The sequence below is a fragment of the Phocoena phocoena genome, chromosome 19 (assembly GCF_963924675.1).
Source record: "Phocoena phocoena chromosome 19, mPhoPho1.1, whole genome shotgun sequence".
In the NCBI taxonomy this organism is placed as follows: Eukaryota; Metazoa; Chordata; class Mammalia; order Artiodactyla; family Phocoenidae; genus Phocoena; species Phocoena phocoena.
Window position 1 is genome coordinate 15,149,742 of NC_089237.1, and position 26,857 is coordinate 15,176,598.

Genomic DNA, 26,857 nt, shown 5'->3' on the forward strand with positions numbered 1-26,857 from the left:
AAAAAGAAGAACCCATCTTCCTGATTTCCCATTAATGTAAGGTACCATGAAATTAAACCCTACAATTTGGAATGCTTGTTAATTTATCTGAAGAGGGACTAATGTTTGTAGTTTTTAAAGTATTCTGGAAAAATTATCAAATTTATAGTGTCAACATTATGTGGAAATACATAATTAATCTATAATATAATCATTGACTTACACCATCTCAAAATATGAAGGGTAAATATCTAAGAATCCTCTCTATATCATAAACCAAAGATTGGTAGACTATGGCCTGAGGGCCAAATCTGGCCATCTGGCTATCTTTTTATGACCTGTAAGCTAAGAATGGATTTTACTGTTTCAAATAGTTACATTTTAAATGGTTATATAAATACCTACATAACACCCTTGATTTTGCCTGTTAGCCAACAAAGCCTAAATTATTTACTATCTGTTCCTTTAAGAAAAAGTTTACTGATCTCCATCTGTGGTTACCAGAGGCAGGGGGTGGGGAGAGGGGGGATTGGATGAGGGCAGTCAAAAGGTACAAACTTCCAGTTATAAAATAAATAAGCACTAGAGATGTAATGTACAACACGATAAATATAATGAACACTGCTCTATGTTATCTATGAAAGCTGTTAAAAGAGTAAATCTTGAGTTCTCATCACAAGGAAAAAAATTTGTTTTCTATTTCTTTAATTTTGTATCTGAGATGATGGGTGTTCACTAAACTTGATGGTGATAATCATTTCATGATGAACGTAAGTCAAATCATTATGCTGTACACCAAAACTGTAATGTACAAAAACTGGAAGAAAGAAAAAGTCTACTGATCTCTCTCATAAATGATCAATCTAGTTTGAGTGTAATTATTAATAATAATATTACTAGAAAGTCAATTTTATCTCATTCTCACTTATTAAAGTAGCAGAACCTTTATATAGCGAGTTAGAGACATGTTTTCATAGCACAATCTATATTACTAGGTATACTAAAATGGAATAAATATCCATTTAAAAGTTTTATTAATCCCTGGATAACTCAAAAAATATGTAGGGCACAGAGAGAATGAAAAAGAAAAGTAAACATGTCACTTTCAACCAACAGTCTTGACTTCTTTTTTTGTTTCTAATGTTCTCTTTCTTTCCTTCACACAAGAAAGAACAGAACCAGCTACACTGATAACAGGCCATCATGAAGCATTCACCAAGAAAGAGGTGCCAAACTCTCTGCTTTAGGGTGCTTATTAGAGTCTAATAAGTAGTGGTGGTAATGTCACGTAAGTCTCCACTACTCATACAGGAATACTGGTATGTCTATTCTTTTCTTTTCATTGTGAAGTCTGGGCAACGCAGCTATTTCCCACCAATTCTAAAGTAAAGCAGTTCAAGCAATTAAGAACTCTGCAGTTTTTCCCTACAAGGCAAGTCTATCTTACAGCCAACTTGATGGGTAACCCTGGCCAAAGACTAGCTTGTTTGCTGTCCCCAAAACTTTATATCCAGTCTGTTCAACTACAGAGAGAATAGCCAGGCAGCCTAACACACAAAGGATAGCCATTTTGTTCTAGATATAATACAAAGGTACCTATTGCCTGGGAAGTAGAGTTCCCTTTCCAGCTGACCTCAAAAGCAAGTAGTGTATAATTCTACTTGAAGCACTATGGTGAAAATACCTTCCTTAGAGGTTGTGTTGTCTAGAAAAATGAATCTCGAACTTTAGCATGCATCAGAATCACTTAGAGCTTGTTAAAACACAGATTGGTGGGCCCCACCCTCACAGTTTCTGATTCAGTAGTTTTGGTGTGGCGGGCCCAAGAATATGTACTTCCAAAAGGTTTCTAGGGGATGCTGATGCCCTTGTTGCTGGTCCGTAGACCACACGCTAAAAGACTCACAAATCTAGGTGATCTCCAAAGTTCATTCAAAATCTGAACACTCTGAAATAATATCATAAAAAATGTCTTGAAAGTTAAGTTGTTTCCATTTGATTTGAACATCCATTAATACCGGATGGCTTTATCAGCCCTGTGATGAAAGCAAATTTTCATACAAACCCATGTAATTGGTGCAAACCAGGAAAAACTAAAGAAGTTTTGTTGAAAAAGTAATAATGATGTAACATTTGGTAAGATACACATGTTTAATCTTCTTCCCTTTTGTTCATGGGATGAGGAAGGGACTGTTCAGGAAGAAAAGAATCATTTGTTGATTAGTTGTATGTTTTGGTGGGGTGGGCCCAAGAATCTGTACTTCCAAAAAGTTTGAACATACAACTAATCAGCAAGTGATCTAGACCTTTTCCTTTCCCCAGTCATTTTTATATCCTTAGCCATTACAGCCACAGACTTTCTACAGGGCAAAATTTTAGTCTAGATTTCTATTATGATTTTATTTTAGTCTGCACATTGATGTAGCAGTAACTGCATTTTTTTTTTAATTTTTAAAATTAAGAAATTTTTATTTTTCATTCCAGTAACTGATTTATAACATTGTGTAAGTTTCATGTATACAACAGTGTACTTCTATTTCTGTATATGCCACAGCATGCTCACCACCAAAAATGTAGTTTCCATTCATCACTATACAGTTGATCCCCTTCACCCATTTTCCTCTCCCTCCACCCCTTTCCCTTTGGAAACCATCACTCTGTTCTCTGTATCTATGTGTTTGTTTTGGTTTGGTTTGTTCGTTTATTTTGTTTTTTTGTTTGTTTATTTGTTTTTTATATTCCACATATGAGTGAAATCATTTGGTATTCCTTCTCACTTTTAAACATTTTACTTTATCAAACTGTGCTATGAGCTTGAAAAAACAGGGTGGAGAATCAGGCCTATATTCCTACAGCTCTATTACAACATATTCCACAGCAATTTGATTAGAGCTATTTTCTTTTAATTAAATTCTATTTAGTCACAATTCTAGAAAAACCCTTCCTGGGTTTCTAAATTCTAGTCAGTGTTTTGGTGTTTCCGATCTGCTCCATGTTTCTCAATTTGAACTCCCTGAAGCTTACTCTTCATTGATGCTGTCTGACTCTTGTAAACTTTGCTAAATTCATTTTTCCACAGCTTTGAAGGAACAAAGAGTTAATGTATTTTGTTTTTAGATTCCTGAAAAATAAACTGATTATCAATTATTCATAGATTTTTAGTGGTGTTCTTACATATCAATGTAAGCTTCAGTGAGTTATGTATATTACAATAGCTATTTCTGAATTTAGTGTTTTATATACAATTCCAACTGTACTAAATCAGAGCTTTAAATTCTTAGGGGAATCTCAAGGCAGAAATAAACTACTCTGCTCTTAATAAAGAATATGTAGAATTGTCTAGTAATAATAACCATAATAAAACATTTTACTATTGTATAGATTCAATTATAAACAAGTTAGGTTAGACCACATCCCCTGAAATGTAAACAGACAGCAAATTAACAGATTTATAAAGTCACTGTCAATACTGACTCCTTTTAAGAAAATAATTAACAAATAGTTAACAACAGACTGTAAATCTTTTATTGTGCTACCTAAATGAGAAAAAAATTTGGTTAAGATGAGAAAAACAATTAATTTAAATACTGAAGGAAAAAAATAGCTTTCCCAATTTTATTTCCTATTTTATAATTGTGTAGACATATAACAGAAGATTACTACAGGGAAATAGGAAGTGGTGAGTATAATTTACTTTTCCAATTTAATTGGACTTATAACAACAGGTAGAATACTGTAGATACGATACCAAGTCTCTTGCTCTTAGTTGTTGCTATGTGTTTCCGTGCATAGGTGTACTTTAGACTTAGTAGTTCTATCACATATTTCTGTACAACTTTCAAAATGATTTCACTGTTAGTAATAAAGACCACTTAAAAGTATACTAATGGTATAAGTGCTCACTATGGGCTATGCACTGCTAGATACTCGACATACATTGTTTGCTTACCCCCAACATTCTTGCAAGGCAGTTGCTCATTATGCACATTTCGTCAATGAGGAAATTGAAACTGACAGAGTAGAAATAACTTGTAAAAAGTCATACAGCTGTGAGTGGTAATGCTGGAATCTGAACTCTGTATGTCAGACTACAAAATCCAGGAACTTAACTACTTCTATAAACTGCCTTAAAGTATGCACTTCTACCCAAAGGAACAGAAGATTCTTTTTTTTTTTAATTATTATTATTTTACATCTTTATTGGAGTATAATTTCTTTACAATGTTGTGTTAGTTTCTGCTTTATAACAAAGTGTATCAGTTATACATATACATATGTTCCCATATCTCCTCCCTCTTGCGTCCTCCCTCCCACCCTCCCTATCCCACCCATCCAGGTGGTCACAAAGCACCGAGCTGATCTCCCTGTGCTATGCGGCTGCTTCCCACTAGCTATCTATTTTACATTTGGTAGTGTATATATATGTCCATGCCACTCTCTCACTTTGTCACAGCTTACTCTTCCCTCTCCCCATATCCTCAAGTCCATTCTCCAGTAGGTCTGTGTCTTTATTCCTGTCTTACCCCTAGGTTCTTCATGACATTTTTTTTTCTTAGATTCCATATATATGTGTTAGCATACGGTATTTGTCTTTCTCTTTCTGACTTACTTCACTCTGTATGACAGACTGTAGGTCCATCCACCTCACTATAAATAACTCAAGTTCGTTTCTTTTTATGGCTGAGTAATATTCCATTGTATATATGTGCCACATCTTCTTTATCCATTCATCTGATGATGGACACTTAGGTTGTTTCCATCTCCTGGCTACTGTAAATAGAGCTGCAATGAACATTTTGGTACATGACTCTTTTTGACTCATGGTTTTCTCAGGGTATATGCCCAGTAGTGGGATTGCTGGGTCATATGGTAGTTCTATTTGTAGTTTTTTAAGGTACCTCCATACTGTTCTCCATAGTGGCTGTACCAATTCACATTCCCACCAACAGTGCAAGAGTGCTTTATTCACAGCCCTGGTTTGCTAGAGGGCGTATATGCTCAACGGATAGGGGGATGACATGCGACTAAACACAAATCTCCACTTCCAGTTAAACCTGGACCTAACTCACATGAGGTAAGACCAGAATTCATATGTCTGTTCCATGCTATTCTATAGCTTGTCTCATGATTCCCCCAAACTTGATCAGGGCTATCAAACAATATGATGGCGATATATATATACTAGAAGTTCTCTCTTCCTACCCTGATAGGGACTAGCAGTTGATCAATCTATCAAAAATCTTGGAAGAATTGGGAAGAGACAAAAATGATGTATGTATGAAGCTCTTTAACTTAATATGTAAGTACATTTACTCATCAGACTTTTTATGTAAAGCCAAGACCTTCTTGTTTGCATATCAGTTCCAATTTTTCTTTCTGGCATAAACTGCACTAAAATGTATTCTATTCATTTCATTTAAAATAAAACAAAAACATAGACAACCTAAGTATAGGTGGATTTTTAAAGTGCTTTTTTTTAACAGAATGAATTTGACATGTAATACTGTGTAAATTTAAGGTACACAGCATGTTATTTTGATATACTGATATATTGTAATATGACTGCTGATGTAGTGTTATTTATCACATTATGTAATTATAGTACAGGATTTTTGTCTATATTCATTATACTGTGCATTAGATCTCTATGGCTTATTTATTACTCATTATAAGTTTTTACCCTTAAATGTAGTGTTTTCACACTAATTCATTATAGCATTTTTTTGTTAGCAAATTACCTTCACTGACATTTTAATTGATTTTTTTCCAAGCTTTTAACATAGTTTTCTAAGAACAATAACTTTATAAATGCTCTCCTACTTGCATTGGTATTTCATTAGTTAATGTATATATATTTAACTATATTATCATAATAGGACATAAAATGGGCATTAATTTAACTGCCTCTCAGTAAGCATATGCCACTACAGGGATAACAGAAGTACGTGGGTATATCAGAAGGTAGCCTACTGGCCTATAAAATCCACCTTGTCCTGGCAACCATCAGTAGGTGTCAAAAAGAGGATGGAGAGCATTAATCCTGCAAGTGGTTAGGTGAAGGTCAGTTAAGAAAGCATCTCCTGTAACTGGTAGAGCTAATCTACCCTGCCTGGGGCGTGATTACATGCAGAATGCAGATGAAAACATAAGATTGGACTCAGATGCCTAACTGAACATCTTCAGATGTCACCATGCCTGTAAGGCACCAATTATCAAGACTGAGATTTGGAAATAAAACACAGAGTATAAAATTCTGCCAGTCCCCTATGGTGATTAATGAGAGCCAGTGTCCATAATTAAAAGGACAGTGATGACCTAAACAGTGAGGGAGTGGGAAATTAAAGCATGAATAGATTTCCCCAGAGGGAGCTGTTTACACTTTGTCATGTTTCATCCTCTAAAACTATACTATTTTTGTGACATTCTACTAGCTATATTCTTACCAATAAACTATTTGAGAAGTAAAGGGTCAAAAGCAACACTACAAACATAAAACAAAGCCATTTCAGACAGATAAGTGTTGACCAAAAATATTCCTTTTCAAAATCCAAGGCATAAATAATCTAGGAAATATTAATTAGAATTTAAATTAAAATTAAGTCTGAAGTAGAAGAGGTAGCCCACGGTTCAATGTCACATTGCACAGACAAATGAAATATTGTTTAAAATAATCTAAGCTAGGGCTTCCCTGGTGGCGCGGTGGTTGAGTCCGCCTGCCAATGCAGGGGACACGGGTTCGTGCCCCGGTCCGGGAAGATCCCACGTGCCACGGAGCAGCTGGGCCCGTGAGCCATGGCCACTGAGTCTGTGAGTCTGGAGCCTGTGCTCCGCGACGGGAGAGGCAACAACAGTGAGAGACTCGCGTACGGCAAAAAAAGAAAAATAATCTAAGCTAAATAGATTAGATATTGACATGTCTAAAAAAACTGTTCATTAAAGCAATGATTTATCCTCAGAATGGGGGAGAGCAGCAAATACTAGGCATCTGGTACAATGAAGAGAATTCCAAAATACAATAGAGAAGACCTAGTGGTGAGAGTAAGAAAATAACAGCAAATTTTAATTTCAGTTTTGCCAAGTTAAATCTGACCTTTTTAGGTACTTAAAAATGAGAAACTTTGTCATACCTGCAGTATGTTCCCAACCTTGGGCCTTGGTAAACTGACTTCATATGTTGGGGCAACTTTTCAGTAAGAAGTTCTTAAACCAGGTCAAAATTGGCATGAAGAAAGCTATTTCTTCCTTTTCTAGGCATTACAAGGTCTACAAAGAATCCTAAGAATGAGGGAGGAGAGGAGGAGCCTCACTCATTTGTCATACCGACTTCTAGCCTCAGTTTATAAATGTTTACCATCACAGCTGCGATCAATAAACGAAATGGTGAGTAGAGCATTCTCAAGATTTCACTTAAAAAAAACCTCAGTGAGCAAAGCAAACCTCTTAACACTATGCGAGGGTTATTTGCTTTGGTCTGCTTGGCTGAAAGTATTCAAGCTAAGAATATTATTGAAGCCCTACTATGTAAGCTCAATGTTTTACTGATCAAGAAATGTGTATTGAAAATCTACTGTGAATATCTACTATATACCGGGCATTGCACTCAAGACTGAGGATATAACAATAAAGAGGATAAATACTGTTTCTGCCTTGTAAGGAGATAAGAGATAAACTACACACATACTAACTAATAAGAAATTAACAAAGACTGAGCAATTATGATCCGAAACTGCTGTGTTAAGGTTTACTTCTTGACTCCCGAGAGTAGAAACTATAGTCAGAGAAAGACCTAAGTTGGAATCCTGATCTCTTACGCCTAAATTGCTTAATGGTTAACCTGATTAGGTCTTGTTTTCTTCATCTAAAAGATCGTGGCCATAATAATTCAAACTGCTACTGAAAAGCTCAAATGACTTAAAGTGATAATGCCTGGTAAATGCTCATAAAATATTCATTTCCCACCTTTTTCTGTTTATTTGTTCTATTCTCATTAAGGATATTTTTACCTATTCTTAGTGTTTTAAGTACTCTCTGTGGATATAGATATAAATTTGGAATATAAATTCCAAATTTATATCCTAAAATCTTACTCTTGTTAAGTGTTGAAACTGCATTGCCACTCTAATATTCTGCTATCACCTTGAACTCCATGTGTTTCATTCTCTCAGAAACAGCTGTCCTAATCTCTCTGTTCCTATTAATGAAGCCACCAATTCCCATTCTTAAAGTCTTGGACTCATCTTGGACAGATCTTCCATATTCCTGGATTCTGTAACTGGTCAGTCCCCAGTTTGCTTATTCCTCAAAATCTTCATCTCTTTGTACCTTTTCCACTGCTACCATCTTAGTTTACCATTGCCCCAAACCAAAGGCCTCCTCGATCCAGTCGCAGTTTTCTCTTCCACATCATCCTTTATGAAACCTCTGTCCACACTAACTGATTTACCATTTGAATGTGTCCTGTACACTCTTGTTTCAAGTTTTAATTCAAGTCACTTTATTTATCATTTCACTTTCTAATCCACATGATAAATACAACCTTTTCTCTCATTAAAGAAACAAAACAAAACATACTATTCTTTAAAATATTAAAGCACAACTTATCTGGGGAATTTGAGTAAAGTGTAACTTTCCCATAATTGTCTGGAATGCCCAGGTGATTGCTTTCATACTTTGTTCTGTACGGTTATCCATTCTTCTTTCTTTCTGAATGACATAACTTCCTTTGGCCACTTATTTCCTTAGACGTACTCCTGAGAACACTTACTTGTTGCACGTGAGTTTGCAGGAGTTGTGTAAGGGGGCCTGATGTAAGTTTTAGAGATGCTAGGTTAAGCAGTTAAAATAGGTTGCTTTATTTCAGGACTTCTCGCAGTTTAAAAAATGCTAAAACTGTCCCTCCATCACCGTTCTTCATTCCTGACATGAAGGTATTCCTTTCTCATCCCACTACAGCTTGACCCAGCTCCATACCACTGCTCACTCTTTTGAACTGAGTAATAAGCCTTTCAGCTTTTACCAGATTCATTTTTCGTCCCTGCCTCTTGATTCTCAATCTCCAGAGAAACACGTGTCTTTTAATAAAGGATCTTTATTTCTTAAAAAGTAATACCCAGGGACTTCCCTGGTGGCACAGTGGTTGGGAGTCCACCTGCTAGTGCAGGGGACATGGGTTCGAGCCCTGGTCCGGGAAGATCCCACATGCTGTGGAGCAACTAAGCCCATGTGCCAAACTACTGAGCCTGTGCTCTAGAGCTTGCGCACCACAACTACTGAGCCTGCGTGCCACAATTATGGAAGCCTGTGCGCCTAGAGCCCGTGCTCCTCAACAAGAGAAGCCACTGTAATGAGAAGCCCATGCACCACGATGAAGAGTAGCCCCTGCTCACCACAACTACAGAAAGCCCGTGCGCAGCAATGAAGACCCAACACAGCCAAAAATAAATAAAAGTTAAATCTTAAAAAAAAAAATGATACCCAGACCAAGAGATCTGAGTAGTATGTCTTAAACTTGGGAATTCATAAGGATAGGTAGTAGTATGTTGGTGCAAATTTATAGGAGAAAATGTGGCATATTTTCCTAAAAAGTTGAGTTTTACTCAAAGATTTTTTTGGGGAAACATTTTTATGATTTAAAAAAATATAGAACGTAGACTATTTTAAAAGGGGAAATATGAGACTTCCAAGAAATTTCCAGATTTGCTTTTAGATGCCCCTTTAGGCTACATCGCATACTCTTTTGGTATGCATTCAAATTCCTATGTCCTAAGGTACTCCAAGGGAAAAGTCCAAGAACTTTTGGACAATGGAGAGGAAGGGTGGAGAATTATTACTTAGAAAATGTTTCCTTTGTGCTAAGTACTATACTAGATATTTCACACATATATTATCTTCCTTAATGCCTACAATGACACTACAAAAGGCATTATTTCATTAATTTTATAAAAGAGAAACTTCAGAGAGGTAAACACGTCCCAAGCTGCAGAGCTTACAAAAGTGGTTAGAATGTCTTACTATATAATGTTGGAGTGTAAAGAAGACACATTTATCATAGACATATTATGACTGATGTCCATGAGAAAACAATAACTAGGAATCACTCTTTTAAAATAATTTATCACCAATATGAGACTTTCAATCTTAATGTAGATTCTGAGAGAAATTAGGCACCTATTTCCTAGTAAAAGCTTATTAGTGGTACTAACAATTTTCCAGATATTCAGAAGTGGTATTAGGATGACAAATTTAAGTTTTAGTTAATGGAAACTAGGGAAGAAACCTAAGCCTTTTTTTTTTTTTTTTTTGTGGTACGCGGGCCTCTCACTGTTGTGGCCTCTCCCGTTGCGGAACACAGGATCTGGACGCGCAGGCTCAGCGGCCATGGCTCACGGGCCTAGCCGCTCCATGGCATGTGGGATCTTCCCGGACCGGGGCACGAACCCGCGTCCCCTGCATCGGCAGGCGGACTCTCAACCACTGCGCCACCAGGGAAGCCCCCTAAGCCTTTTATATTTATAAATTTTATATATTATTTACTCACTAGCACATTTTCCCCCAAATGAAAGCAATGCCTACTTTCAAGTAAGATTTTACCCAGTTATCTGTTATATGAAAAATATTGTAAAGACACTAAAGGATTTCAGAAAGTAAACCTGAAGATGTCAAACTAATTTGAAATTGAGAGGTTAAACTTTAGTCCGAAGCATGAGGTTTAATTTCTTCACAGAATGCTGCCAGTTAAATCTGCAACTTGAATCCCTAGATACTGAAATAAACTGGATGGCTCTTTAATAAAACCTAGGATATGATATACAGATTCACCAAATCAACTTAACGGCAGAATGTCTCAAAACAGGAAGCTTCACTAGTGGATTTTAAATTAGACAATTTACAAACAAATATACTTATATACAACCTTTTAGGAATACATATGTTAGGCAAGGACCCAAACATTAAAAAAAAATCACAGGATGTGCCAAGAAAAATTACTTTAAAATGAATAAATCTGATATTAAAAATACTATCCTTATTTAAAATATCCAAATCAGGGACTTCCTGGCAGTGCAGTGGTTAAGAATCCACCTGCCAATGTAGGGGATACAGGTTCAATCCCTGGTCTGTGAAGATACCACATGCTGTGGAGCAACTAAGATCGTGTGCCACAACCACTAAGCCTGCGCTCTAGAGCCCGAGAGCCACAACTACTGAACCCACGTGCTGCAACTACTGAAGCCTGTGCACCTAGAGCCCGTGCTCCACAACAAGAGAAGCCACCAATGAGAAGTCCGCGCACTGCAACGAAGAGTAGCCCCTGCAACGAAGACCCAACGCAGACAAAATAAAAATCCAAATCAGTCTTTGTTACTATTAATAAGAATTATAGTTTCAGAGATAATGGAATACAAAATCCTTTGAATGCTTATGAGGATAGACTAGTCAAAAAGGAGTGTTAACTTACAATGTACACAGTTATTAAATATACATAAATTTTTAAATTCATATTTTCTTGCATGGCAATGGTTAAAATGTGAATCGATTTATTTAATCTATTAATTATAGGCTTTCAAATAAAAGTAAAATATTACTACTAATGACAGAAATGACAGTAAGTATAAGTGATTAGTACTTTCATTATCCTTTAATATATTAATTCTCCCTATTCAAAGGTTTCTTAAACATTGTGCAAAGTCTTATGTTTAGCTCTATAGGCAAAAATCTCAAAAACGGAAGAAGGAATACAAATCAAAATATAGTAATGGCAAACACTATCAATTTACAAGTAAACTGATAGTAATTTAATCTAAATTAAAGGAACCCAGTTATGTCCCTGAAGTCTATCTACTCTGAACAACATGTATTTAAGAAGAACAATTTAAGAAGGTGAATAAGTGCAGATGAAATGCCTTTTTCTTTTGTGAGGTGGCTGAAGATCAGTCTAAATATTCTAATTTTGAAAAATCAAGTTCCTACTTTTAGTACATTTCTAAGTTACCATGGTTAGCTAAGAACTAAAAAGAAAAAATAATTAGAAGCCAGAAAATGGACAGAGTCTTGAGAAAATGTAATCTATAAATTCAATTTCTCTTAAATTGATAATTACCAAATGGTCTAAAAATACAAGTAAGAATGGTAAATCTCTAATTCACCTTTCTCACTTGGGAAAACAGATAATATAAATCAACACAACTAGCAAATAATGTTAAGTTAAAAAAAAGTCCTTAAACTATGCAAGAACATCCATCTGCAAGCACTCCAGTTAATGAAATAAGAAAGATTTGATGTATTAAGGAAATATGCTTACAAAATTCTAGTTTTCCATACTGTTATTTTTTTTAATGTATTTTACTTATAAGGATACTGCAATAGGAAGTAGAAATCTATTCTAGAATCACAATCTAACAAAAAAAGCAATCTGACCTTCACATTTCATTAAAACATTGAGTTAAACAGCATTCTTTACAATGAAATATTATTTTAAAAAATATATCACTTTAAAAGATTCATATAGACACACACACACAAGTAAACAAACACAATTAAAAATTAAATAAATGTACCTAATGACATTTCTTAATGGCTTCCCTGAAAACTAAGTGTAAAATTCTCTTAGGTGGCATTTGCTTTTCTACAAAGCTCAAAGTAGGCCTCATAGCTCAGAAATCCATCTAATACACAAATACTCTACTCATACTCACAGGCTTTAGTTTTTCTTCCTCATTAGTCAATACTATATGGTCTTTTCTCCTGAAAACCTGAAAGGCTTCTTTTTATTCACGGGTCGTGCTGTTATCAGAGCTGACACGTCAGTAACGATCCACACTTTAATCTTCCCCAGCCAGCAATTCACACTGCTCAGAACTTACTGTATGTTACAGGTGATACTTCTTATAGCAGATGCTGATTATGGTCCCAAAGCACAAGTGATGCTCCCAAAGGACCTTAGAACCCCTAACATCACCTGCTGCTTTCTGTATCCAGAGATGCAATGTGGTATTTGTTTTGAACAGTTAATGATTTCAAGAAAGATTACACAGACGAGTTCTTTCCATTAGACTGCTTGACATGAGCTTATCCTTTCAGAATACTGCAGCAAATATAGATTGTAAGATTCCCTTAGGAAAAAAGGAATATTTGTACAATTTTCCTCTGTGGCGCAGTTTAGTTTACCCTTCTGTTACAGCAAAATGCTGGAAGAACTGGTTCTTAGGTTTCTAATGGCGCAGCGTTAACATAGTGAATGATCCACGGGTGTTCTTAACATTCAGGAGTAACACGGAAGGCTAGCAGTGCAGCCCAGGTCCAGAGCTGATGAATGGTGCAGTGCTGCTGTTGTCATAGCAACCAAAGGGAAAAAAGCAGCACCATATAAGGAGCTGTGACATGGATTCTGGGAACGATTTATATTAAAAAGCTGTAAGCTCCTCATGCCTTAAAGCTATTAACTCCTTTCTTACTGATTTCTCCTAAGATTTTACTCTTCTGAATTCCTAAATCAAAAAAGGAACTAAATAAGACACAAAAAATTGCAATATTGAGGTTTCTAAAAAGATTAATAATACTTTAGCAAGCTAATATGTGCCTGTAACGTCATCACAGTTTATTGGGTTAAATGGTAAAATTAGACACTGAGAAATAAGGAACTGTCTAAAATGTGAGACAGCAGAAAATTTATTTTTAAATAAAGATGTTAAAAACTTGATTAAATGCCTTTCATTCATCAGATGGATCATCAGATAGACCAAAACTGCAGAACCATCAGTTGACTAACATAGTAGCAATGGTTTCAATTTCAAAGAGAGGTACACTACCTCCTATATTCCTTACAGATGCAGAAAGGTACAAAAGACACTAACTGCCCTGAAAACGCTCACAGCCTTCACGGGTGATCAAGGAAATTCTTCGAGTCAGTCACTGGTGAGAAAGGGTTACTAGCCCACTCCATGCTTCTGAGGAACTTTCCCTTCAGGGCCTGGAGAACTTTTCTCTTGTCATAGCTTCTCCTCACCTCCCTGGAATCCAGAAGAGTCCCTTCTCTTTCAGTGGACAGCAGAATAGCTTCAAAAAAGAACCATGGGAGAAGGGGGAGCTAGGGAAAGTGTCAATGCATGGATCTAGCAGTGGTAACGGCCCTCTCTCTGCAGTATTGTAGACATGGTTCTGAACTGACTTGAGAAAAAAATCTTTCACTAGGCTTCTGAAGCATGGGTCACTGGAAATATTCATCTATTTAGATAGGGCAATTCTATATGGAATTGTTCTATATCAATCAGTGTGGGTTTCTTTCCCATCACCACATATTTAATGAAATGTTCAGAAACAAAGTAAAGCAAAAAAGGTAATTTTTTTATTATATTGTTCTTTTTTTTTTTTTTGGTACGCAGGCCTCTCACTGTTGTGGCCTCTCCCGTCGAGGAGCACAGGCTCCGGACGCGCAGGCTCAGCGGCCATGGCTCACGGGCCTAGCCGCTCCATGGCATGTGGGATCTTCCCGGACCGGGGCACAAACCCGTGTCCCCTGCATCGGCAGGCGGACTCTCAACCACTGCGCCACCAGGGAAGCCCTATATTGTTCTCTTATGTGGGCAGCATTACCACTGTAATAATAATTCTGGTATAATTATATATTTGTTAGTCATAGATTTATGTTGCATAACTCTCCCTAAATGATGATAACCTCAGTAAAACGTGAATTAAAAGGACTGCAATGTAGTAGGAAGGACATGCACTTGGCTAGACTTTTGATTGTAGGTGTGATAATGGCTCAGTTGCTTACTAGACATAACCCTGGGTAAGTCACTTAACTCCAACCCTCAAATTCTTCATGAGTAAAGTATGGATAATAACATATTTTCTACTTTCTTCCTAAAGCTACTGTGGAAATAAAATAAAATAATGTAATGCAAAGGCTTGAAATTCTAAAAATCTATGTCATCTTATTTAAAAATACCTAATTAAGCAAAATAGCAAAGATGAAAAGGAAAAATGGATTTCAATAGAACTCAGTAGACATGGAAAATAGCCGAAAAGAGTAAATATTTTTTCAGCTATGTTTATGTTTGACTGAATATTTGGTGTCAACATATTGCACGTATTTGTTGCAAGGAAACACTTCATTTTAGAATTATAGTAAACAGAGATTCTGTGGACTAGTGTTAAAGAAGTATTTAAGATAATCATGCAAAAGTAATTTTACTACCCCAACATGACTTATAAACATCTTTAGAAAATGATAACTTGGAGATACAGAAGTATAAGCAATTTCTATAGAATGGTAATACTAAAGATCATGCAAAGTAAGAAACTTGTTTCAAATGATCTTCAATTACTTTTTCTCTCACCTAACTAGAAAACTGTAAGGCAAACCTAAAAATGAGCATTTCCGTTAGATTTGAAAATTCTATGGACAGCACAGCTCTGTTCTGTTTCCCTGATAGTCTAATCTATCTAGTGTTTTTTTTTAATCAAATATTTTCTTGCCCCAATGGTTATTTTTCAGGGAAATTCTCTTTGTGTCTTTAAGAATACCAATAACTCAATACTTCAGGAAAAAGAGGGCAAGTTCCCTTCTCCCCCAAATCAAGTTGAGCTGATCCATGCATTAGATGGATTCCAGAATAATTTTGGAAAAAATGCAAACTTGGACAACAAATCATTTTTCCACTGGCTTTCATTTTAATGTTGCTTATGCTCTGTAGGAGCTGACTGAGATGAGGATATGGTTAAGATACTTTAAAAGACAAAGTACATAGGTTTGTTTTTGTTTTTCTAAAAATTGGATTTAACTTAAGGTAAGGGTAGAAAGAGATTTAAGAGACTAAGCTATTCCCCTGACTACTAATTTTTAACTCCCTTATGATTAATTTAGGTAAGTCATTCTAAACCTTATGCAGAGTTTTATATTCTTTTTCCAATCTTCTCCCTTTATAAGCTTTCTCTAAGGAGTAATCATCAGTGTTAAACTCTATAGTGCTTAAAGGCAGGGTTAATACTTATGAAGAGGTGAATATATGAAATCTCTATTGGCACAGAAGTAAGAAAGTATCCATCCTACTTATTATAGCAATTCAAGCTTTGGCCAAATTTCTAATTTTGGTTTCTTCCTTTCCCAGGAATGGCTACTGTTCCAGATCAGGACTTCAACTTCCAAGAGAAGAGTGATGACTAACAGAGAAGAGAAAGAAATATATTCTTAAAAATCATATAATGTAGCCTCTATACATGAGCCAACTATTCATCTGGTGGTCAATAAATGAGTTTAAAAAACTGGCAGGGTTGGACATATTGAAAAGCAGTATTTCTGTTTAATGAATGCTATGAATTATCCTCTTAAGGGATTTCAGAGGATAATTTTTATTATATAGAGTTTTTACTTGATATGTTGACTTTATTACCTAAGCCCTGAATAAAATTTCCTCAAATGTGTGTGATGCTATCTGTACATTACAATCCCAATATTTGAAAAAGATCATTAGCTGGCAAGTGGCTCTTTCAGAATGTCTTTATGGATAAGTAGAACATAAAAGGGCATACTGAACTACAAGACATACATATTGATCACCTTTCTCTCACTTTACTTAATTCACTAAATAAATCTTCGATTTATGAAAATCACTAAATGATATAGATGCACATGTAAGTTAAAAAAGTCATATTTCTGGCTTTCAGAAGCCAGAAATATAGACTTTAACTAGAAAAGGAGGGAACATGTGGATTAACCAACTCTAGCATGTATCAGAACACTGCTCATTATGTTGTCTAAACAAAACAGATCACTCAGATACATAGGTAATTCTCAAATGGCCATATTTCTTACTTTTTTTAAATGCAGCTAATGACATGAAAGAATGAATGATAATGGGATAATAGAAAATGTCCTTTGGAACACTCTGCCCTCTGGTGTTTAAAATGTTCATCAAAGAGGGAGTATTCTGTCATGCCGTGTATTTATTACTCTTACAAGCTGAATACATCATTTAGGGCACATAATTTTCTATAATGAGAAAAAAAACATGGTTTAGCATTATAATAAGCACTGTTACAATGTGAATATATATTCTATGCTAAGCTTTAAATAATCCCATACTATAATTTACTTCCTGTTTGGAGAGTCACTAAGAGGATTTCCTTTGAATCATGGATATTTACTTATTTGCCTTTTATGATGCTTTGTGACTAAAGAGTATTACTGATGACCAACGTTATTTAGTACCTACATTCAGTATCTGACACTTTTTGAACTGCTCATATTCCATAGCAAGTGGGTAGATAAGTAGGGAAAACAGGGACAATTAACTTTAAAAATAGACTTCCTAGGAACTGTGCCAGAAAATCATGGTGAGTTTTCTGGGGAAATCACAAAGGAAGAATCGACAATGAAGAATTTTTTTCCTATAAACTTCACTGCCATCTTTAAAAGTGATATTCAACTCTTAGAAACATCACACACTAGCTCAAAAGGTTATCAGAGATTATCAACCAAGTAACTGCCAACTTTTTTACCTGTTAGGATTCCTTTTATTATTTCCTCCCATATAGACTTAAATTTTAAAAGGTTTTATCTGTCAAAAATTTTATTTATTAATTTAAACAGAGATATAATACACTATTAAATGGAGTTTCAAATAAATGTAAGTTGATCACAGAAAGGTGATATAATTTCATCCAAAACAAAATAAGCTAGTCTGTATAATTTTATAACAAGTAAATGTATATTTTCTTTTAGGCTCTTTCAAATATTGAGAATTACATCCAGGGTGTAGTACTGAATGTAACAGAGCTTCATGGTAGTAACTGTCAAATCATACTTAAATGTTTGACACAGTAAATGCTAGGAACATAGAGAAACTTTATACAAACATTTCTGTATTCCTCTCAGCCCTAAGGTATTATTTTTCCTACTATACATATTAGAGAGGAAAGAGAAGCTCAAAAAGTATTCATCTGTCCAGACATACAGCTTACAAATGAATGAGTGTAGAATTTTAACCTGGTTCTCTGTCCAACTGGAAAGGCTGGGCTCTTGACCAGTATGGCACTATTGATTCTTTTGGGCCTAGAGTTCTGAGCCTTACCTCTGCCATATTATAGATATATCAGTATCATTCTTCCATAAAGATCTGCTGACAACAAAACATTGCTTTATGATGGGTTCTCATTGTTAAACATTTTCCTTAATATTAACCACTTGTCCCCCCTGGAACTGTGCCTGCTGTCTGTCCCAAGATTCTCTTGGATTAAAAGGTTTCACCCTTTTCCTGTTCACACAACCAGTTACACACTGCTGATCACCCTAATGTTTAGGGTCTGTTTAGACCTCCTCTTAGTGATTGTTACCAGATTGTATCTTACTAAGTAGCCTTGAACAATGATAATAATAATATTAGAAAACAGATTAGAAAACATGCTCAGAGGACTTAAGTGGCTTGACCAAGGTCATACAGCTAAAAAGTGGCAGAGTAAGGGCTTGAACCCTGCATAACAAGTATAACTGCCTCCAAAGTTTGCCAAGGTTAACAACAACCTGCCTCCAAGCAAGAGACATAGTACAATTACTCCCTTTTTTTGCTTTAGTCTTTTCCATTAATTACATTTAAACTAAAAAGGGTAGAATAAACGTTAAGAAGTCACTGAAGTCCAAGTTATGAGTTTAAAAACATGTACTTGAAATCCAGGCCCACACAATTTACACTTGAGTTCTAAAAGAACATGAAGACAGGAACATGAAACTACTAATAGCATTCTCTGTAAACCCACGTAAGAAATTAGGAGGGCTACAGGACTAGAAAGTGGGAAAATATGCATTTTAAATAGTTTATAAAAAACCTTCATAAAAGGTAAAATGCTCACTAAGAGTCAATAAAGGGTCACAAAGAAAAGTAATTCCGAAATAATCTCGTGTTCATTTTGATATAGTTACTAGACTAGAAGATAAAGGAAATAACATAGACCTAGGACCATCTTGATACTGGACAGGTCTTAATGAAGTCTCTTAAGCTAGAGAAAGCAGATATGAAAATGGCTTTCCAGGATATAAAGGACTGCCATGTGGAAGAGGAGGTTCATTTATGTCATAAATAAACAGAACTAGAACTAGCAGGTGGGAACAATAGAGGATATTTGCATATGTGTAAAGAGAAAATTGATGGTTAAAACTATTCAACAAAATAGGCTAAGTACAAAGTAGAAAGCTTGCCATCACTGAAATTTTTCACATAGAAGCCACTAACTATCCACTTAGATTGCCATGAAAATTAAATCTGCTCACTACGTAAAGCATTTCATACCGTCTGGAACAGAGAAACAGCTCAATGTACATTATCTATTATTACTATTACTATCATTATCACCTAAAAGTTTAATAAAACTTGCCTGTAAAATCATCTGGACCTGCTGAGTCTTAGGGTTCTTTGATTTCTATGGTTACTGGGCTAGTCATATTTTTAAGTTTACTTGAGTCAATTTTACAGTTTGTTTTCTTCCATTTATCTAGTTTTTAGGTTGTTCTGCTATAAGCCTGTATACTATATTCTGTTACAATAAAGAACATTATTATCAGCAGCTATTTCATTCCTTGTTCTATGTATTGCATATGTTATCTTTTCTCTCTCCTCTTTTCCTCTTTGGTGGAAAATCATACCTGTCAAAGATTGTTCCACTCCCTTAATCTTTTCAGTGAACTTGTTTGTGGCTTCACTGATCAAGAATTTTTACTTTGTTTTTTAGTTTTACTCATTTTTGCTTTTAATTTTTTGATTACTTCTTTTATGTTTACTTATTCTTCTATCTCCTTGAGTTAAATTAATAGTAAATTTACTTTCGGTATTTCTTGTTTTCTAATAGAAGCACTCGAACATACATACACCATATATATATGCACACTGGGAAAAAGGAAATCAATTAGCATATGATGAACACTAAGGTGAGGGTACATCTGGTTCCTCCAGGGCAACTGTGATAGAGGTAGTTGTGTCGTTCCTTTAGGATTGTAGGGTGGTGGAGTTTCTGGCTGCAGTCAGGCCTTCCTGGAGATTCTGAAAGCTATCGTAACACTTCACTAAATGTCTTTCTGTTTAGACTAGCCAAGGCAACTCAGTTTTCTACAACTGAGATCCTAACCAAACAACTACTAAGATAGAAAAAGAAAGTAGGGGATCAGCTCATTTGCTTACCAGTTAAATTCTACATCAAAGAAAAGAACACCTCTCAGGAACTTTTTTTTCTTTAAACACAGATGAAGACTAAAAATAACAGTTTCACAGGAAAATTATAAAAACATCTTGTTGGGAATTACCCTCATTTGTACTATATGCTATAGTTTTCCTAGAAAGACACTATTTTCTTCTAGAAAATATTAGTCTACAAATAAAAAAGAATACATTGTAGGAGGTAATGACCATATAGAGAGATACAAGGAAATGGGAAACTGAGCACAAGTTTATAAAGAACAACTTCTCATAGGTAGGTACTGATAAGAGTTCTGTTGAAAAATACTATCATGGTTTATTACAATCTTGCATATACTTGGCTAAGTCAACTCAGACCCTAAAATGTGAGTATTTGACTCCAGAGGTTCCTGGGCACTGTTGATCCTCACCAGAGGATTTTGGCCCTTTCTCCGTTAAGGGACATTTTGGCATTTTTTTTCAACCTTTACCCAGTAGTGGCTGAATAGAGGTAGGAAGACAGAACTACTGTATTTCAGTGGAATATACACAGCAACACTATAGTTGCCTTAAATAATCCCACTATAAATACCACAATGGTATAAATAATGCTTTTACTCTGTATGAGTGACTTCCATTTAAATATGAAAAAAAATAGTAAAAGAGAAAATTATTTGCTCTATACAAACTCTTGAGTTCCTATAAAAATCTAAAAAGAGCAGATTTAATTATGTTGCAAATTCAGCACATGCAAACATCAAATAAAGAACTCTTTATTTGATAATGTATGTTGCCATTTAGGTGTTCAAAATATACATAATGACAAAGACTCTCTCCTTAACTAAAATTTAGTTAGGCTGCTCTGAGCCCCCTATCTGTCTGTCTGTCTATCTATCTACCTACCTACCTACGTACCTATCTATACAATTTTTAAAAGTTACACTCCACTTACAATTACAAAATATTGGCTCTATTCCCCATGTTGTACAGTACATCTTTGTAGCCTATCTTACACCCAGCTTAGACCAGTTGTATCAAGAATCCTGCAAAGCCAGTTCAGCAAGAACCCCACACACTTTATCTAATTCCCTGGTTTGCCTTCAGCAAACCCTTCCCCTACCCTTGATGTCTCCACTTAGTAATTTTCTATCCACTGCCACCGTTGCCATCTTCCTCCCTGGTTATAAATCCCTAGCTGTATTTACTCTTATCCTACAGTAGAATGAGTACACTAAGATAAATCAAACTGTGAAGACTAACATGATCTCTAGGCTCTTTATATTTCCAAACTGGCTTTTCAATAATTTTCTCAAGACTATATTTCCACTTTATCCAAGATATAAAATGAAAACTGACATTTATCATAACTAATAAGAACCTGCTGTATAAAAAATTAAATTTAAAAAAGTAACATTTATCAATGTTTATTACATGCTAGGTTGTATGTTTAAGAAATCTTATTTAATCTTCATAGCAACCCTGTATTTTTTCTAATAAAATTTACTAAAGTACACCTTGAATTCCAGTGTTTCTAACAATTGCAAGATAATTATTCTTATATGAAGAACATATCATAAGTATACTACAATATATCAGACTATGTAGACTAACTATGTATAGGTTCTTTTTAATGTCAAAATAGCTGTAAGCAATTTTCCCAGGATGTCTCAGAAAGAAGTCAATTATTCCATTTTATTAGTAACGTATTTTAAAATAGTATTTTGGCCTTAGCTAGCATCTAAAATAACTAGGCTGTAGCATGATCAGACTGGTTATTGTAACTTATTTACCATCTAAATTGGATTGCCACTTGGTCATTACAATCTATTGGTAGCAAATACTTTAAAAATCAGGCCAAAAAATCTTTTCCCAGAGGCTAACACTGATTAGTATTCCCAGATACTAATCCTTTTGATATCAGTATTTTAAGGTTACTCCTCAGAACAGGAGAGGGACTTACTTAAGGCTATTAAATAAAGTACTTGAAGGTCATCTTCCAAAGGCTCAGAATTCATATTTGACAGCTGACACAAAGTCACCCAAATCTATTTTAAAATTATAATAATGACCATTGCTAACATTTATTGGACTACTTATTCTACGCCAGATGCTGTTTTATGAGCTTTTACACAAACCAACTCATCCAATTCTCTTATAGCCCTATGAGGTAAATACTATTATTATCCTTATTTTAGAAACAAGGAAACTGAAGTACAGAGACTAAGCAACTTTGCACAAGTTGACACAATTAGAAAAGGGCAGTTAGGGTCCATTTCGTTATATTGCCTCATGAGATACACTGGGTTTTACACATAAAAATACAAACATGATAGAAGGATATACAACAAAATTCCTGTCATTCTCCTCCTGCTTTTGAGTTAGAGCTATCGTATCTCCACTCCACCACCAAATGAACGCACCTGTGATGTGTGTATGTTTGCATATCATTTTAAAACACATGTGGATTACTATTATTGATATTTAGATTTTCATTTTTTTACTACATAAACAATATTATGTATACATACACATACACACATATACATTTCAAATTTGTTCAAATTTATATATAAAATACAATCTTAGCAATAAAATTGTTGTGTCAAAGATTATGTGCATTACAATTTTGATACATATTTCAAACTGTTCTACTAAAAGGGTGTACTGGAACTTCCCTGGTAGCGCAGTGGTTAAGAATCCACCTGCCAGTGCAGGGGACACGGGTTCGATCCCTGGTCCGGAAAGATCCCACATGCCGTGGAGCAACTAAGCTCATGGCCACAACTACTGAGTCTGCGCTCTAGAGCCTGCAAGCCACAACTACTGAAGCCCACACGTCACAACTACTGAAGTCCACGTGCCTAGAGCCCATGCTCCACAACAAGAGAAGCCACCGCAATGAGAAGCCCACGCACTGCAATGAAGCGTAGCCCCCGCTTGGCACAACTGGAGAAAGCCCGCGCACAGCAACCCAACGCAGCCATAAATAAATAAATAAAATTTTTAAAACTTTAATAAAAGAAGGGTGTACCAATTTACAGCCCTACTAACAGTATGAATACTCAAAATTTAGCTTTTACTAAACCTACAGTGTACATAGTAGGCAGACAGTGTAAATTCATTAAGTGTTGAATGAGTGAACTTCTGGCACTCGCAATTATCTATATTTTAAGAAGTATGCTGAGGGGCTTTATGATATTATGAACAAAAGCATCTGGAAAAGGTCACTGAGTAAGAATCCAGAGAACGGGGCAATCCCATGACCACAGTTACTGGGGCCAACGGTGTGTCTCTGCACACTCTCTTCCATGCCTCCCCCAGTGCAGAGCAACATCCATTGAGCAAGTGAACCTTGAGGCTTGACTAACCTCTAGGTCTTCTAGTTTCCCTATATTGGCTTAAACCATTTGGCTATGTTACTTTTTTTTAACAAAAATGTCTTAAGCGATATACCAGATGCCTTGGGTGAGTTGGTTAAGTTCTCTAAACCTCAATTTTTTCATTGGTAAAATGAGACATATTTAGGGTTTAAAGGCCTACGTATTAATCTTGGCTCTGACCGTTTCCTAGTTGTATCATTTTGAGCAAGACATTTTACCTCTCTAAGATTTAGTTTATTCATGTGTAAAATTGAGATACATGTGAAGAATACGTGAGTTTACATGTGTATGTCAGCACTCAAATGAGAATTATTATCATTATTACTATTACTATTACTCATTAAAAGGTATAATTTTTAAAACGTGCAAAGTTTTAAAGTTCCAAATTGGTGTCTAATGCTAAAAGAAATTTTTAAAAACTTCTCACCAAATTTAACAATTTTGTTAACAATAACAGCGAACACATTCTGAGCATTTATTATTTGCCTAACACGGTTTTAATCAAGTATTAAGCAATGTGATAACCATCAATGGGTTAGAGACCTGACTATCCATGAGGTAGGAGGTATTGTTAACCCCATTTTGCAGATGAAGAAACAGAAGCAGGCGGTAGTAAAGTGACTTTCTCAGAGCTGGGATACAAATTCAAGCAGTATCACCACAGAGACTGTTTTTCTCTTGATCACTTTTACAGTAACTTGTTTTTGTACAGGATAGAGCTATATATATTCTAAATATACATATTTTATTTATATATATATATATATATATATATATATATATATATATAATTAGTTTTCCAGCTTCAAATTACATGTCTTTATTCTTGAGCAAACCTTTCCCCATTCTCACTCCCTCGAGACTAAAGAGAAGTCAAAGTATTTGGAAATGGATCTTCATATACACCTCTGTGTATAAGACAAATACGTTGAGAGTACAAAGGTTATATAATAATAGGAAAAGTTGCTCCATTATGTTTTACGAGATAAAACAAAAAAAAAAGATTGTCTTTTCACCCTCTACTAACTTGTTAGAAGTTAAAGATCTATTAAAGATCAGGAAAACACACCCAAGGTTAATGGGATACTCCAGACCCCCATACTCTCTACTCTTAGCACATTTGTCACCAAGATCTGATTAAAAGCTAAATCAGATCATATTATATCCCATTCCAGCTCTGCTTAAAATCCTACAGAGTAGATTCCTTACCATGATTCTAAAAACTCTGGCTTCTGCCTACCTCTTCAATTATTTCATACTCCCCTCCCCTATGACTTATTTTGCCGACAACATACCTGCCTTCTTTCTAATCCTTGAACATGCCAACGCTGCTTTCTGCTTTAGGACTGTTGTTCTCACTGTTCCCTCTGCCTGGAAGGCTCTGATCCCAGATCTTCCCATGGCTGGCTTCTTTTTGTTATTCAGACCTCAGTTCAAATATCTCCTTCTCTGACTCTCCCTGATCACTTCATAGAAAGAACCTACCTCTACCCCAGTCTTTCTCTATCCCTTTTCCTACTTTATCACCTTCGCAGTACTAGTTACGATCTAAAATTATTTATTTATTGGTTATATGTTTATTATCAGTCTCCCTCCCAAATGGAATATAAACACCTTGAAGGCAGGAGACTCAACTCTATTTACTGTATCTAGAGCAGTGCCTGGCATATAGTAGGTCCTAAACAAATATTTGTTTAATGATTAAGTGAAAAGCACAGAAGAATAATGAGCAAACTACCCTGACCATAGCAGAGACAGGGGACTAAATATTAGAAAGTCAGAAAGAAAACAGAAGAAAATAACTATTCTGGCCCTACTTATTCAGTTTGGTTGTAATATGAATATAAGAAAGATAAGGTAGTTGGAAGTTTAAATGAATGGAAATGCATAAATTAGTTAGGGTAGCCCTAATGGCCATATTAATGGATTTTGTTAAGAACCATTCTCTGAAGGACATTTCCTTATGGTCAGTTAATCTTTTCCCATACAAAGTTCTTTTTACTTATTTATAACAAAATATAATTAGGAAAGGAAAGATAACTGATGAATAATCTACTAAATAATTTTTTTTTTTTCTTGAGGTACGCGGGCCTCTCACTGTTGTGGCCTCTCCTGTTGTGGAGCACAGGCTCCGGACGTGCAGGCTCAGCGGCCATGGCTCACGGGCCTAGCCGCTCCGCGGCATGTGGGATCTTCCTGGACCGGAGCACGAACCCGTGTCCCCTGCATCGGCAGGTGGACTCTCAACAACTGTGCCACCAGGGAAGCCCCTAAATAATATTTTTAATTTAAATTTCAAAGTAATTTAATTCCAGGTTAAACCAGAAAATTCTTATCATCTAATTCACTTGGCAGAAAATTGGCCACAGAAAAATTTTCATGGCATCCTCTTTCAGGAGAGAGATTTCTTTCATTCAGATATTTAAAAATGCATTCTCAAACTTCAAATTCTTAGGCCTCTGACAACCTCTTCAGTAAATGAAATTATTTGAGAGGATGCTTGTACTTCGAGCACTGTAAAATTAAAACTGAATAGCTCATACCTGTAATTAACCAGTGTACTTCCTATTACTGCTTCATCTCTGTGATATCAGGCATGTTGTTGACTTTGTTAGTATATGTATTTATCTTTTAGGTCATCTAAAGGTTGTCTATTTAAGTTAAAGTTCAAACTTCCTAATGGAGTAGGAAAGTGCTATCTCTAAAACCTCAGGCAATTCAGCTAACTTCTAGAAGAAAACTGAATTTTTCTTACTATTTCTTCCAATATGTGTAGTAAAATGAAGCACATCACTTGACAGCCATCAGATTTGATTATTTGTATTTTCAGTAATCAATAATACCTTAAACTGTAAAAAAAAGCAGGGATTTCTAAGCATTGAAATTTTTATTCAAGCCCAATCACATAAAACTTACCCTGTTTTTAGATAACAGAAGGAATAAGTATTTTAGTAAAATGTTATTAAGCTACTTTACTGATTTTTACCTAATGACCCAAGAATCAAAGTAGACTTTGACTCAGTCATTTGAAGATGCCTAAAAAAACAATAAAAAATATAAGAGGCATAACTTATGCTTTGTGCAGGTTGTAAAGAAGCATAAGTTATGCTCTGTGGAACTACAGAATAAAGAAATACTATTATTTTAAAGAAAATTATAAACATTGTAAAAGTTCCATTCAAAATAGATGGAAGAGTGAAAAATCTCATTTCCTCCTCTATCATCTTATTTTCTTTTGAATTGTCATTCAATAATCAACACTACTGTCTAACTCAATGCCAGACACATAGGAGGAAGTCAATATAGGCTTCGGGAATGACTTCATTTCTTGCCTCCATA

The 26,857-nt window shown here is 35.3% G+C and overlaps 1 protein-coding gene across 3 annotated transcripts in view; it reads right to left on the bottom strand.

The window, feature by feature from the left end:
* TANC2 (tetratricopeptide repeat, ankyrin repeat and coiled-coil containing 2) overlaps nt 1-26,857 on the bottom strand; it is a 324,057-nt gene that overhangs the window by 214,241 nt on the left and 82,959 nt on the right. The gene's annotated exons all lie outside the window — the stretch shown is intronic.